The sequence below is a fragment of the Melozone crissalis genome, unplaced genomic scaffold (genome assembly GCF_028551555.1).
Source record: "Melozone crissalis strain CALT ecotype California unplaced genomic scaffold, PUWL_Pcris_2 ptg000009l_1, whole genome shotgun sequence".
NCBI lineage: Eukaryota > Metazoa > Chordata > Aves > Passeriformes > Passerellidae > Melozone > Melozone crissalis.
The window spans coordinates 17,043,222-17,059,271 of NW_026535787.1; the positions used below are offsets into that span (position 1 = coordinate 17,043,222).

At 39.0% G+C, this 16,050-nt stretch overlaps 2 protein-coding genes across 5 annotated transcripts in view; one reads left to right on the forward strand and one right to left on the reverse strand.

The window, feature by feature from the left end:
• CMSS1 (cms1 ribosomal small subunit homolog) overlaps positions 1–16,050 on the reverse strand; it is a 224,108-nt gene that overhangs the window by 172,098 nt on the left and 35,960 nt on the right. The gene's annotated exons all lie outside the window — the stretch shown is intronic.
• FILIP1L (filamin A interacting protein 1 like) overlaps positions 1–16,050 on the forward strand; it is a 187,528-nt gene that overhangs the window by 139,025 nt on the left and 32,453 nt on the right. Inside the window, exon 1 of one of the 3 annotated variants that reach the window (XM_054270288.1) lies at positions 14,291–14,374. The exons of the other annotated variants lie outside the window; for them this stretch is intronic. The gene's annotated coding sequence lies outside the window, so the exon portion shown is untranslated. Of the gene's footprint in view, positions 1–14,290; positions 14,375–16,050 lie in introns of those variants that run through there. 3 annotated transcript variants of the gene reach the window in all.

A 16,050-nucleotide genomic window follows, 5' to 3' on the forward strand; every position in this document is an offset into this window, starting at 1 on the left:
AAAAAGGCACAAATCTGAATATTAAAATAAAGGAGGTTTTCAATTCTTCCTCTTTTAAAATGAAAATATGAATGAAGGTTGGTTTGTCTATTTGCACCCACGTTTCCCCCGCTATTCCTTGGCTGAGGCTCTGAACCTCTCCTATCACCTTCCACTCTCTCAGAGAGCAGAGAAATTATGAAGGCACTGTAAGATGAAGACCATGTATAGAAAACCTGAATAAATGGAGCATAAATTTTTGTCTTTAAATAAATTAGTCCCTCAGAAGTTAAGTGTACCAATTATGTGGCAACAAATTTTTCCTTGCCCTCCTATTGCCATATGCCTGTCATTTTTTTCCTACGTTTTCCACTCACTGTTTCAAACATATGTTGCCACTTACATGCCAAGAAAGGAATCTCTGAATTACCTCCTTCAAGTATGATGGAATGGCAGACTGAATGGAGCCAGAGAGAGCACCATTAGCAGTTGTTCACACTTGTTTTCTCTTAACTTCCTCTTCTCCAAAGTTTATTCTTCCTATGCAAGGTGACATGGAACTATAAAGCCATCTATGACTCATGCTGCAAAATATATAGCTGCAGCCATGTACTGGAGAAGCAATTTTTTACCTTTTTTAAGGCCACCTTAAAGAAACTTTTTCTCCTTTCAGTTTCCAGATGGAAGATTCCTTTTTGAATCACTTATCCAAGCATCAACACTGGTGATCCAACAGTCTTTTCTTGTAAACTCATTGCTCAGCTTACCAGTGGTTTGCAGTTTCTCCCTGCAACTCCTGCTTCCCAGGGTCAGCTTGGTCAGACACTTCACAATTCCAGAGTAGTGCACCTCAAATAACATCTATAACACTGCACATGTCCTTGTTTTTGTTGTCAAGAGAAGATCATGAAAAGCTAAAATCACAGAGATAATTCTTTAGAAAAGTGGGCAGAAAAAAAATATTAATACAGGGGGAAAAAATGGATGTATCCACTAGAAGAGAAGTGAGCAGTTACCTTGGTACCATTAAACAGAAGTAATTAGTCCATCAAGAAATAAATTTTTTAAACAGGTTTAAAATAACCAAGCATTTCCAAAAGGAGTCACTCAATGACAAACAGCACTAAAGTAGATATGCTGGCCAGCTTCAAGAGAAGTTTCATGGAATAAAAAGGCTTACTACACTAAATAGAATTAAAGTAAAACTTGATTATTTTCCTTTCATCAGTGCTCTTGCACTGATTATCAGCATCACAATATGACAATACTTGATCTTTTCTTTTTCTGGTTTTGTTTTTCATTTCTTTGGTTGGTTGATTTCAGGTTCTTGGGTTGTTTTTTCCTCATTTGGTTAGGGGTTTTTTGATTGTTCATTTGTTTTTAATGTGAGGAGATGCAGACAGACGTTTACCAATGTTAGAAAACTAATTAAACTGCATAATCAGGGACTACAGAATTACCTTTTACCTCCATTTAAAGTCTCAAGAGCATAATGAAACCAAGAGAGATGCACAGCCTGAAACCTGGTGCTTTCTTAAGTTTGCAAAGCCACTGTTAGTTACTTAAAAACATGGGTTTATGCTAAGAATGGGAACTATCCAGCACATCTTACTTTTATTTACAGTTTTGTTATTGAGTGACTCTTCTTGCACATGCTAGGTTATTTTACCTGTTTTTTAAGCCTAATTTTCATCCCAGAGTTTGATGTTGCTACTTCCAAGGTGTCCTATGAAACTGACTGCAATTCATGCAGAATTATGCTGTTCCTTACATTTCTGAGTAGTATTCAGGACTAATTCAGAGAGGACAAAAAGCAAACAGGCCACATGGCAACCTCCACTGTCAAAAAGAGAAATCCTACAGGCTGATGCTTCCCTACCAAAACCTGCAGGGTGTTTGTGGTGGTGTTTTCCTTAACACATCAGCCACATGTATATTTAGCTCCCCAAATTAACCAGTAATCCTTGGTCCCAATGTCTGCTCCACCACTGGTATAAATATCACTGGGAGACTGAAACAGAAAGATGCCTACATGAATAACTATCAGGGAGAAAATGTCACACAGGCTCATCCCCCCCACCCAACCCTCCCCTCTCTACTTTTCTAAACAGAACTGCTAATAAGTAAAAGAAAAGCAAGTTGGTAGGATGTTAAACATCAGCTATTGCCCATCCAATGGATAACAGCTGAAACTTGCATTCATCAAAAATTTGCATATTAGCTTTATTAAGTCTACTGAGTGCTCATCCACACTCTGTTCTGGGTATGCATTTCAAAAAAAAACATAAAGAATTACACTGTGATTGGACAAAAATACAAGAAAGTTTTAAATTCTGCTGTATATGCCTTGCTTTTCACTTGAGGATGTTCAGTACTTTACACAACCCCGTCCCAGTGGCTCTTGAAGGATCAAGGAGAGTATTTTGAAACCAATACTTCTAAAATCATTATCTTGTTTCAAGATTTTTATGGGAGCATTGTCCATCTGAAACTGATGTGGTGAAGAACAGGGGGGGTTCTGTGAAATGACCAAATCCAATTTTTTATTTCTAAGGATATGTTGGGACAGCACAATAACAAAAAACTTGTCAAGCAGCTCCCACTCTTCAAGAAATATACCTCAAAAGCAAAGTCAATATTGATGGGTTACTCATACTGGAGCCTAATTTAGTCTGGGAGTAGCACAAGAGGGAAGAGAGGAACAAAACCCATGGCCTTGGGTTCAGCATTTTCCCTGCAAAACACCTTCCAGCCTCAAAGGTACACATACCCAGAGGCTGACTAGCAGCTTTAATTTCAAAGTTCAGTACAATTTTACCCTGAAGCCACATATAAAAAACTGCATTAAGACAACACAGGAAATGACATGTAGATCATCATAACATAAAGCTCAGATTTTTTAATGTAGGGGTTTTGTTTGGTTTTTGTTCTTTTAATGTGGTCTCACTTCCCTCAAAGTAAGGACTTACCTGTTTATTTAATTTGGTTTATGAAATCCAGGTTCATTAAAACTAGACTGAGATCACAAAAAATACCAAGACAATCAATAAAAGACCAAACTTTGGTATCACTTTCATATAGCTTGAGAATTATAAGCTCTATATTATACCTTTCACAAAAAAAGTTCTTATTAAAAACCAGATCAGTTCTGAACTGGACCAATTAAAATCACCAGACACATATTTTGCACATATGGTCCTTAACAAGTGAATAACTCCAAAAAGTACTTAAATTAGCTTTGAAAGACAAACTTAATATTCCATAACCAAAAAAATAATTATTTCCAGTATTTTTAAATGGATCATTTTCCAATAAATTAAAACCACAGACTGGGTGGAAATTGGTCTACCTCCTTTGAATTCATTAACAACAGGAATTACACCACATGAAAGTTCAGCAAATCAGTCTATAAATATATCCATAAAACTCTTCTGGTTCTTTCTGTTTGTTTCAATACATGTAAGTGCATTTACAGAAAGATGATGAACTCATTAAACCAATTTAAAATCTTATTTTCTTAGCTACACTTTTCCCAAGTGAATCCTATCCCCAGGCTGTTATTTCACTTCACAGCTGCTGATAGGATGGTTAGGAAATGGTTAAGTCTGCAAGATTATGTCTTCCATATGCAACTACCATTCAGCATCCCCACCCTAAGGGTACAATCAACCAATAAAGGCTTTGTTCTGATTATGTAATGCATATATTTGATATCCCACTTGAGAGCTCTGTTGGATGTAAAGACAGCTATAGCCTAGTGACTTTGCACATAAGATGATGTAATATTTCTTTCGAAGTAACAAAACATCTGAGCATGCTCACAGAATTCAGAAGCCCAAGCACTTTTCAGTCTGAACCACTCAGCCACTCAAGAGCTGTGTCCCCCTTCATGGTTTGCTTGCTCTGTAGCACTTACAAACTTTCTGACACCAAGAACAGAATCACAGTTTTGTTCCCAACTAGTCATACAAAAAACCACACCAAACAACCCATCTTCATCTGAATTTACAGGTTCTCAAAAAATGGAACAAAATTCTCTCACAAATTGCACTGATGAACAAGAAAGAAAAAATGTTTTCCTTAGGCAACTTTATAAAATGCATATGCCCAAAAGGCAGCAGCCAAAAGATTACCTAAGAGATCTGTGCAATTCCTAAGACAGAAAAAACATGTGGAATTCCAGCTTGTACCAGTACACCCATAGCTTAAGAGTTGTGAAAGTGTTGAACTTAGGATTTGCATTCAAATGTTGCACATGAACACATTCCTGGTACATTCATTGTTCATCAAAGTGGAAACAGTAATAGTCACATGACCCTGTAAATGTCATAAAATCATGCACACAAACATACACTTTAAAAGGACTGTCACCTCATGGGGTTTTAGATCTAGCAGTTTTCATAGTTCAGGTCAACGAAGAAGTGATTTTTAAAAGAGAAGTTTAGTGCAAGTAAAAAATTAAAATATTCACCAGAAAAATGACACAACAAAACAATAAGGTTCTATTATAAAATCACTGTCACTTAAGAAATTACTATGAGAGAGATGGAACAGTGTCAGGGTCAGAAGAATGAAGACAGAAACATCAAAGCCAAAGTTCTACCAGAAAACAAAGTGAACATTTTTCTTCATTAGGAAAGATGTGACCATTTTCTCTGTCCTCAATGCCATGCAATGGACAGAAACAAGTTTGTCCTATTTGAAACACAAGATTTCTAAGATAATTCCATGCAGAAATGCAATATCCAGGCATTCTCCTTTCTAAGCTGAGATTAATGTCAAAGTGAAAAGCATTTGAGATTTTGTGCAGACTACTTCCTGATTCTGGACCTCTTCCCTTTCCCACTGATTTCCCTCAGGGAACAAAATTGCAATCGATGAGCCTCCCTGCATTCCAGTACAAATGCTAAAAATGCCTCTAACCATTCCTTCCCAACTACTCCATTGGACATTGGCATCTTCACATTGCCCTCCCTCCATCTTCCAATAACCCACTAATGGATTTTCTTCTTTCAACATGACAAAGACAAACTGGAACCTCACCTGACCAACATTAGCCTCTTCTATTGCTTTTGGCTCCTTGATGCACATAAAAACCAGAGAGGGGAACAGAATAGCACAAGAAGAGAAAAAAACTTGTTAATAGCTGGTGCAGTAGTTAAAGAAAATAAAAACCACACAACTTCACAAAGTGATTTGGTCTCTGTTGTACTGCAGCTATGAAAAGAAACAAATTATTGTACTTGCAAAAAGATTCACAAACCATTCCCCATTTCTTTTTGTATTACCTGTTAATGCCATTCCCCGAAGTCTGTTAAGAATTCCCTAACAAAAATGGGCAGCTTTGCTAGTTTTGGTAAGTACCTAAAATAGAGAAAATGCTTCCAAGAAAGCCCAATATGAAAGCAAAAGTAATGAGTTTGACTAAATACCCAAATTCTATTATATCAATACATGTGGAACACAGACAGGACCTCATTTAAAGCTAAGGTATCACAAACAGCCTTCAGTCATTCATTCTAAATATTAACTAGCTGAAAAAAGTCAAAATCCATTGGAACCACTGTTCATTGAAGTTCAGACACATCCAGAACTCCTTTGTGTAAAAATGCACAAACTTTTCAGAGTGATTTCCAACAGATCTGGAGACACTTCAAAATTCCCTCCAACTCCGACCCTGCTCTCCACGAGCAAAGCCACAATCAGGGTTTCCACAAACCCCTGAGCAATTTGTGCTTCTGCTCCAGAGATACCTATGCCCACCACAACTGCTCCAAGAACTGCAACCATCCGTCACACTGACTGCTGAGAAAAATATACTTAGCAACATTTCTGGCCATGACTTGCTTTGATTTACATACACACAGATAGCTGAAAGTTAAGGCTCCACTTAGGTACCCAAGCCCCAAGGTCAAAGCAATTTTATAGCTCTCAAAGTGTTTATTCTTGTCAAGCTCTGTATAACCTTATGTCACTCTGGACACATCTTGGGCTTCTAGCAAAATAACTCCTCCTATTTTGGTAGTGCTGGATTCATGTATGCTGCTACTCAGCAGCAATATCAAGGACTAATTTGTTTTATGTGAGAATAGCCTCTGCCCACCTACTATGGATATTTGAAATAAAAACAATTAAAGTCAGAAAAATAGAGTAAAACAAAAGAACTAAGGAACTTCATGTGCTCCAAACTTGAATCAAGCTAAGAGGTCATGCACAACTGGATCTGGATTTAACCAGTACAACATACATTAGGAATTCAAAAATATACTTGTTTTTTGCTGCTTTCTAGTTCTAGGCCTCTGTCTATTGTCAATGGAATTGAGACATTTCTGTATCATTTTAAAAGCTAAACACAAAAAGGCTGCATAAGTACTATCATAAGTACTGCATTAAAATAACTAGAACCACTTTTCTCCTCTGTCCTTGCTACTGGTTAGAGTTATGCACAAATATTTACTTATTCTATAGGTCTGTATTTACTGGAGAGGGGGCAGGGGGTAAATAACCCAAAGATCTACAGATTTATAGTGCTTAAATTTTCTGTAGAGTCACCTAAAAGTACTAAAGTCAATATTCTTCTGTTGAATCCATTTAAGAAGTTAACTTATTTTTCTTGAGTAATAGTACAGTCTGCTTATAAGATAAATTATTAGAAACTATCAAATGTACTATGTGATTTCATAGCAGAATATGGCACTACAAGAATATTTCACTTACAAGAAACTGTATCACTACTAGAACCCAATACATTGCTCTCTTTAATCAATTCTATGCAGTTCATCCTGACTACACTCTTTATAAGTGCAATTTGTATGGACTGTAAGTATCTTTCATCTAATTAATATTAATCTTCATATTAGAAGCTCCTGAGTTCACTGGCCAGAGCAAACAGAAGACAGAAATTGTGCTCTGCCAAAAATCTTTCAATCAAGTTATGCAGGGGAAACAATGTTAAAAGGTACAGAAGCTTCTTCCTTACAACTAAAAATAGGTAGCTGAACAAAACAGGTTAAAAATAAAGTACTCAACAACTAAAAAAACTCCACAAAATAAAGCAGTGAGAAAGGTTGCAAGGAAGACTGTTTAAGGAGCATAAGATTTTAGGGACTAAAAGAAAATTTTGCCTTTCCTTCAGGTGCTGGAAGAGAATTTCCTTAAACCACTTTTTTTTGTGCTTTAGTTCAGTTTTCAAGCATGAAGCAAGCTGTAGGCTATTCAAGCATTTAGTTCATCTCCTAGAAGACTTTCTTAGGAATGGTCCATCCTGTTGACATCACGCCTGAGACATGAGATCAATAAAAGTGTTCCCAGATAATAACACAACTGCAATATTGCTGAGTTAAAAGTAATGGCTCTTAAGGCTGATACGTCTCATGCCAGCTGCTGTAAAAAAGCCAAATTAATACCCTTTTGTATTTGTTCTCCTTCCTCACTCCAGGGTTTTGTAAAATTTTTGTTGCAGACTCTGGAGCTGTGGAGTGTCTGAGTCTGCTAAACACATTTCCCCAAGCCCAAGAGACTCCTTGAACAGTACCTGCTGTGGGCAAGACTAACACAAAGAGCTCCATGTGACTGTACCCTAGGAGGTCAAGAAATTCTGTAAATACTTTTCCAGGCCAGAGAACTGAACCGCACCACTAAGTCACATTTCTAAACTATGAATCCATCAGATAGCTCAGCAATTCTGAATCCCAAAGGGATCAAAGCTTTATGAGCTACATTACATCCCTAGGAATCCACAATCTAAAACAGCCTGTATAGGATGCATTTGCCTCGGCGTTATTTCAACACATATTCCTTGAACAGGTACCAAAATCACCAATAATTGAAGCATTGTGCTTTAAACAGGAACTAACACATAGCTACTGAAATTACAGAGAGTAAAAAAAGCCTTTTTGAATGTATTTCTTACCAGGAATCCTAAAGGGAGGTTTATCAAGGCAGAAAACATGTCTGTTATTACACAGATTTTGTAACATAGATGCAGCATCTTAAGACCCAAAGAAGGGGCCCAAGAGCATGTTTGTGTTTTACTCTGCTAATGAAGGCAGCCCAATAAAAAATATTTTCTGTCCTTGCAAATTTTACCTTCCTTAGCATCCATACTCATTCTTCTACAGCCTTACTCCCTTTTAAAAAAGCTCTTTCACAGCTCTGTTTGCACTGGGTTAATCATTAGGAGGCAAGAGAAGCCTGTTCAACAGAATTATAACAATGACATGTAGGCTTCATGATACATTTTCATTCTGTATTCTCTCTATTTAACCACCAAAAAAGAAAATAAAGCATAACAGCTTAGTACTCCACTTTCCATAAAATCAATGGCACCAATGAGCTTTCTTCCAGTTCTGATGCATTTGAGCCCACACTCACCTGTGTGCCTGACAGGCTTGTGCTCCCAAAGGAGCCATGGTCTCAGGAGGCTCCTGTAAATCTGCAACCCCCAAGAAATGCACTGAATGCCAAATCCCTGCTACCTGTGTACTTGGCTTTGCTCTCCAAGCCATTGGTGGAACACCTCACCCAGCAACAAGTGCAGGAACAAGAGATGTGAAGGGAAAAGCATAAGGGAAGACATGGTGCATGATAGGGAGGAGCTGAAAGAGCCTGCAATAACTTGATCTACTTTTTCACTTCATATCATCAAAGCTTTGAAAGAAACATCCTCCACTGGCACCATGTTCAACACATGGCAGTGTGAAAAGCTGAGTCAACAAATGTGCACAGTTTTTATTCAAACAAGAATTACACTGCTCTGAAAAGGAGTTGATCACTTTGAATAAAATGACTGAACTCACAGCTTAGATTAATACATTAAAAAAGAGACAGGGATTCCTGTGGAGTCAGACTTCAAGCTCACAATGTTTCAGCCATACCACTTCCCTGAAGTTCTACAAAAAGAATCTTGCTTCGACTGAATTCAAAGGAAAAGGATAAAGCAAAGCAGTACAGTGTCATTTTTTCTGCAGTCTCATGACTAAAGACAGACATTTAAAACATGTTCTACTTTCAAGCCTGTTTACAGACATGAAACTGAGCACCTTCCAAGCTCCTAAGTCTTCACAGGATTACAACTCACTTTTGCTATTGCATGAATACTGAAATGGCTGTCGTGCCTCCAGAAATAGCCCAACTAGACAGGCATACTTGTGGGTGGGGGTGGGTTGACAAAAAAATCTCTCTGCAGAACCCATCACAAACAAAACAAACCTCCAATCCCAAACTTCTTAAAATACACTCTTGTACAGACCTTTCATGAACTAAAGAACGTTATCTCATTTTGTCACAGAGAAAGGATTACTTGGCTATATATGTATGGTTTATATAGAGTAGGGGAAGGCATACAAACTAAATTCTATCCATCCTTGTTCATGATAAACTCTGCCACGCAAAAAGTTGTTTTTTTCATAAAAAATAACTTTGGTTCCATATACAAAATGAAACCATCTCACAAGCAGATATGAAGCACTTGCAAGTTCTCCTTAGAAGCCATTAATAGTTGAGAGGGGCAGTCATCAACTTCAACATAAAGGAATCTAATTATCCTTAATAGTTGGCTAGGAATTTTATTTGTATCTGCAAAAAGAAAGGGAGAATAATGGAATCTGTAAACAATGGACAGTTTGAAAAAATATTTCTCCCTGCTGCCAAAAAAAGTTAAAACCACAGAGTAATGGAGATATGAATCTCTTTCCACCCATGGTCCATAGTAAAAGACACATGAATCTGAAGAATGTTATCTTTAGAACTTTCCCCTGCTTTTGTCCCTTGCCTTCCACATGCATTGACCAGTTGTCAGTACATTTCAGACTGTAAATAAGCCATAATAACCTCCAAATTTCTCTTTGTAATATGCAAAAATTAGTCTATAAATTAGGATATGAAACTCTAAAACACTTTACAGATGAAATCTAAGAGATCATCAAACATAATGCTAGGAGAAATAATAAAGATAGATTATTAGCATCCTTCAAAACTTTTCTAATTTAAGAAATAATTAGAGTGAATCTTTTTCCACTGAGTAATTCCAAACTCCCACAGATTTCAGAGACAAGGCTGAGCACACAGTGGAGAAAAATCCTTGAAGTCACATGAGTTATTAAAACATTAAATATCAGCTCCCATTTATGCAAGGCAATAAAATTCAGCTTGTCAAATCTGCGTACATTTCAGTTCTCTGGGTATCACATGCAAAACTTTAGCAGACCACCTCCAAAAAAGCAAACTGTTATAAGCAATGTAAAATACTGATAAAAGCTTTGACAGTATTTCTACTTCAGTAGATGTTTATTTTTGGAATATGAAAGTAACCTAAAGATTTAGACCCCAGGGAGAATTCCAGAAGCCTCAAGCTTCAACAATATCTACATGAAGTAAATGTGACCAAGAGCCTGATTCAGCCAAACATTTCAATATATCATTAAAATCAGACTTCTGCTGAAGTCCTTTCCTTTTTCAACAAAAATACACAGGGCTATGTTTTAAGTGCTTTGTTGAACTCAGGCCCAAGTTCTAATTTCCTTTATTTATCTTAGATACAAAACGGCCAAAGGAAGGGGTCAAATGCTGCAATAGATAGGTTATGGGTTTAAGGACACTGGAACTGCTGCTATGAAACGCCACGGGAAGAAAAACAGAAGTTTAATGATGGAAGTAATAGGAGGAATTCAGATAGTTTAAGATAAAGTCTAAACAACTGCCTCAAAGTCTTCTAGCTTATTTGTCCTATCTTCTCCTGGCCTCAAAATCTTCCATCTTCCCAGCTTCTATTTTTCTAAAGTAAAATCCTGAAAGATGTTGTGGGCACAAAGAACAATACAAAATGATAAGCAGCAACTAGAAAAAAGTCCCTGCAAGCAGCTGCAGAGAGCAGCCCTGCATTGACAGGAGATGCACCAATGATTTAATTAGATTTTCTTTTGGTCTCCAATTTCTACAAATCAACAATCTACAAATCAACTTTTGCTGTCACAATACTTGCAAATGCACCAATTCTGTGCACAACTATGTGTAGTAACTAAGGAAACAGAATTCATTTTCAAGGAGCAGTGGAGAATGAGGCATAGCTGCCTGCCCAAAGGCTTTTTTTTTTTTCCTCTTCAGTGTAGTTCACCAGTGCCAGGATTCCACCTACAGATACTGAAAGAAACTGTAAAAATACAGTAAAGGAAGGCTCCTTTGCAACTCAACTCATTGCCTCAGATAAAAATGAATTTTTCATGTAATAGTAGTCCAGAACTTGGAATTTTTAATAAAATATCCAAGCCCTTAACAGGGCTTGGGTAGCACTGTACAATGTCCTTTAAGTCATAGCAATATAAAAGAAGGAAGTCAGGTCATTATACACTCAGTTGATGCTCTTTGATAAAGCTGCTTTGCAGAAGGTCACAGATGTGCACTTTTGTATTGCAGAGAGGAATTAACTAAGAAACGAGGAGTTTGTATTTTGGCCATCCCCAGATGTAAACACAGACTTATAAACAGAAGGACTTGCATTCTCTATTCCCTGTTCCCAGACTACCAATAAACTTATCACCAGCATTATCTAAGCTGTATTCCTTGGAACTCCAGAATAGAACTAGATTGTGAGGGTGAATTTTTGATTACCAGCTTTTGAGAAGTCCTCTTCTTCAAAGCTGCTTATGGCCTAAAACAACTGTTTCATGTGGTAGAACAAAAATGCAGGTAATTTTCATACAGACTACAGAAACAGGGTGTGCACAGGTGAAGGGAAAGTTGCAAAAAATAAAGCAATTGCAAAGGAAAGGGAAGGAAAAAAACCAAACCCAGGACAGAAACAGTAGTTTACACCTCTAAGGATTTATATATTTATGCTCACATACATAGATGTAAAAAAGGATGCATTCACATTTAACTCCTACCTACCTGCAAATCAGAAGGGGATACAGCAGTACCTGCACAGCCTGCTCTTCGCACCTTGCACCTTCAGCTGTGCTGCCACTTTAAACAGAATCCCAGCAGAAAGGCTGAGCTGGTAACTGAAGATATTCCCCATACCCAAGGTCACCTAGATGAGCTTGTATTTCAAATGATCCATACTGGCATCATGCTTTTGATAAAAACTAGACAAACTGTTAGCCTCCAAAAACATTAGCCAATATCAGCTAAAGAACAGGTTACTTTGCTTTTGTTTGGATTTGATTATTAACTCTGCCTAGAACAGCAAATGAAATACTATCCTGGTCTGTCCATTGGTGTACTCAAATAAGAGGTTTTCTATCTCCAAAACCATTTGGGAAGGGTTTGTATTAAATAATTTGAAAGTCTCCTGACAAAGTACCCAAATCTGAACTTTCTCAGAAACTTACAAAGAGGACACAGCAGGATCACCCTTGCAAATAAACAGCAGAGTTCTGAGGAAGTCTTTGCTCAGTAACCATGCAAGGGGTCGTCTGGAATTTGTCAACTAAAGAATAAGTACCTTTTTCAGGCTACACTCAGGGTAAATATATGCAAGATAGCTAGAAGATGTCTGTCTGGTTAATGAAATGCAAACATCTTAATCACCATTTCTCTTCATACCTACAGACAACACCCCCAAGTAATTAACTTGCCTTATTGTTAGCATTATGTTCATTATGACAAAACAACTAAAGGCAGGCAGAGAATGGCTTAAGCTACAGAGATGAAGACTAATATTCAAATGCTGCAAATAAATTAATTGTGGATGTACGTACTACTTCAATAGTGTAGAAAGCCTTTCAATGGTCTGATTTACCCACCAACATAAAAGGAGTTTGTTTCACTGACTCCTGTTATCCCTTCGTGGATTTTCAGTAACAAATTTTGTACCTATTTCCAGTATTTCTTCCTTCTCTCATCAGTGTTGATTCGGAGTGTACACTAATGAATGGGGAATACAAGAGACACATTTTAAGTTCTTCAATCTAAATCCCATTTTTTGGCTTTCTGCCTCTTTCCTAAATATTAAAACAAACAACTCATTTCTTCTAGACCTTCTTACTAAAAATAGTTGGTTGGACTGCTTAATTGTGTTAGCTGAAACACAAACATACGAAAAAGGAAAGGGGTTTGTAGAAAAAACATTGAAGAGAAAAAAAAAAAATCAGATTTCATCTGGCCTTCCCATCATCACTTAAGAGAATTGTTTTGTAGTTACATCATCAGGAAATAAAATACTATCCTCCAAGGACCCCGACTCTTTACAGAAGGAAAAAAAAAGGAAGGCTCAAAGTTCATATCCCCCCTCAGAGGAGTTCAGCTAAAGTTGCATTTTTTTGTCATAATAAAATTAAAATAAAAAAACTGAACCAACAGAAAAAGCTCCCTTAGAACAACTAATTAAACAAGATGGCTTGGAATTTAAGTTTTCCGTTTTCAAACCCTAGGCTGCGGGACTAAGTGGAAAACATTGTACTTAATCAGTAACAACCTAAAACGACTTTATTATCAGTGCTAGAGAGGAACTGCCCTAACCCAAACCTTCCGCACATTCTTCTTGGCCCTGAGCTGGAGGACAAACGCAATGGTTCGCACAGCACAGGGCTTGGCTGGAGCTGCCAAGGGCGAGCCCCGCTGCCCAGAGGTGGCAGAGTCCGGCTGCCCAGAGGCGGCCAGGGCGAGTTGCCCGCAGATGGCTGGGCCCAGTTGCCCAGAAGTAGCTGGGCCGAGTTGCCCACAGGTAGCCAAGCAGAGCTGCATTGCCCAGACGAGGCCGGGCTGAGCTGCCCACAGGTGGCCAAGCCAGGCTGTCCAGCAGTAGCCGGGCACAGCTGCCCAGAGATGGCCGAGTCCGGTTGCCCACAGGTGGCCGGGCCGAGCTGCCCAGAGGTGCCAGAGTTGCCCAGAGGTGGCAGAGCCCGGCTGCCCAAAGGTGGCTGAATTGCCCAGAGGTGGCCAGGGCGAGTTGCCCACAGATGGTGGAGCCCAGTTGCTCAGAGGTAGCCGGGCCGAGCTGCCCACGGGTGGCTGGGCTGAGTTTCCCACAGGTGGCCGAGTTGCCCAACTGCCCAGTGGTGGCCAGGCCGGGCTGTCCAGCAGTAGCCGGGCACAGCTGCCCAGAGATGGCCAAGCCCGGTTGCCCACAAGTGGCAGAGTTGCCCAGAGGCGGCCGAGCCCGGCTGCCCACAGGTGCCCGAGCCCCGCTGCCCAGCGGCGGCCGACGTTCGCGGGCAGCGGGCGCAGCGGAGCGCACCGGGCAGCGCGGCGGGGCTGCACCGCGCCTTATATGGCGAGGCGCTGACGTAATGGTGCATAGGCTCGGGCCGCCCGCGCGCCCATCCCTCATTGTTCCGCGGGAGCGCCCTGGGATAGCGCTGGGATAGCGCTGGAATGCTCGCAGCGGCCCCGATGGCACCGCGCAGCGCCCCGCAGCACCGCCTCAGCCGCGACTGCCACAGCCCGCCAGCGCAAGGTAAGGCACAGGGTGGGAAGCGAGCTTCTCTGGCAAGCACTGGCGCTTCTGGCTTTATCCTGCTGAGATACCTTTTTTTTAAAAAAAAAGTCACTTCCAAAAAAAAAAGAGGGGCGAGGAACTGAGAAACAATGAGATACCCCAAAACAGCACCAGCAGATCTAGAAGATGTCTGGTGAATCACAGATAGGGTGACTATTTCAAGCGTTAAAAACTGTCTTTAAAACAATTCCTGCAGAGGAACTAATGTAACATTAAAGAAGGAGAGAGTTATGAATTACACACACTTTCCAAATGGTTGGATAAAATCATGACTGCATTTAAAGCAGTGGAAGGAGTCCAACAGTATTGTAATATATTAGGTAGAGCTACTGCCTCCCTTTCTGCTGCATTTACATGCATATGCTATATATTAGTAGACATGTACACACACATGCCTCTAAGCATTTACTATACTTTTGAACAACTTCTACCGTAGTTTTCAGAGCAATGTATAAATTTCCACACACATTACTTTGCAATAAGACTATGCTATGTCTAAAAGAAAGAATTGCAACTAGTTTAATTACTAACAAACTTTTCGACTCATACACACTGCTTCCCTCTTCTGTGTCTTGCGTGCAAGTGTCAAATCACAAGAGGGCAGAACTGTCAGATTTTAGGAAAAAACTTTAAATCCTGGTCAAACACATGATGAGTGTGAGGATGAGAGAGCACACTGCTCTCTTCAAGGCTTATTCTGCAAGATGTTCAACAGTATTGCAGCTATGAACTCCAGAACACAGGGAATGATAAACAGCTCTGACGAGGCACAGAGCACCTTGGAGGATTAGACTTCAATGTGTTTATAATTCACACCTGACTGTCCTCCCCGTTAATTAAGGGCCAAACCCTGTCAAATCTTTGTTCATAGGAGCAACTGCAATTAAGTTAATTGTACTGTCCTACTTGCAAATTAGAACTCCTGAGCACTGCTCTTCAGAGTCCGATGTGCAATTTAAAATGTTAGAAAAGTTAGACCTTAAGACCTTGAGTTTCGATTTCTTCTTACAGGTAAAGCATATTTTTGTGGTATGTTCTCCTTTTCCTTAGTTGAAAAATAAATATAATTTTAGGAGAGAAGTAAGGATTCTTTTTCCATTTATTTGACGTTTTAAATCCTTCAAAATCTTTGTTCAATTACATATTTCGGAAAAATCAAAGCTGGTACTAACAGATGCACTGTTGTAGTATCATGCATACACGGATTTAAAGGATGAGCCAAAATATCTTGTGTGACTTTTTTCATAACTTTTTTTGGCTTTAAACATGGAGAAAATAGGAAGCAGTTATTTTCAACATGCTTCTAAAAATGTAAATATAAAGAGACATTTCATTTCAAATATAATTCAGGTATTTGTGTATTATTAACCTGGCAATTAGATAAAAGTCACATCCATGTTTCCAATATATTGTTTTTTGCAACAAGCAAAGTTTATACCTCTGTTGAGAGAATCAGGGAAGAGGGCACTGTATAGTGTATATATAGAATGAAAAGAATCCTAGCAACCAGAACAAATGTAATTTCACAGAACAAAAACAATACCCCATATCAGTATCCTGAGCCCCTTAGAAAGTTTTCAGCTCACTATTCTGTCATATGTGCAGAGTCCTTGCAGTTTAAAAATGGTTACTTA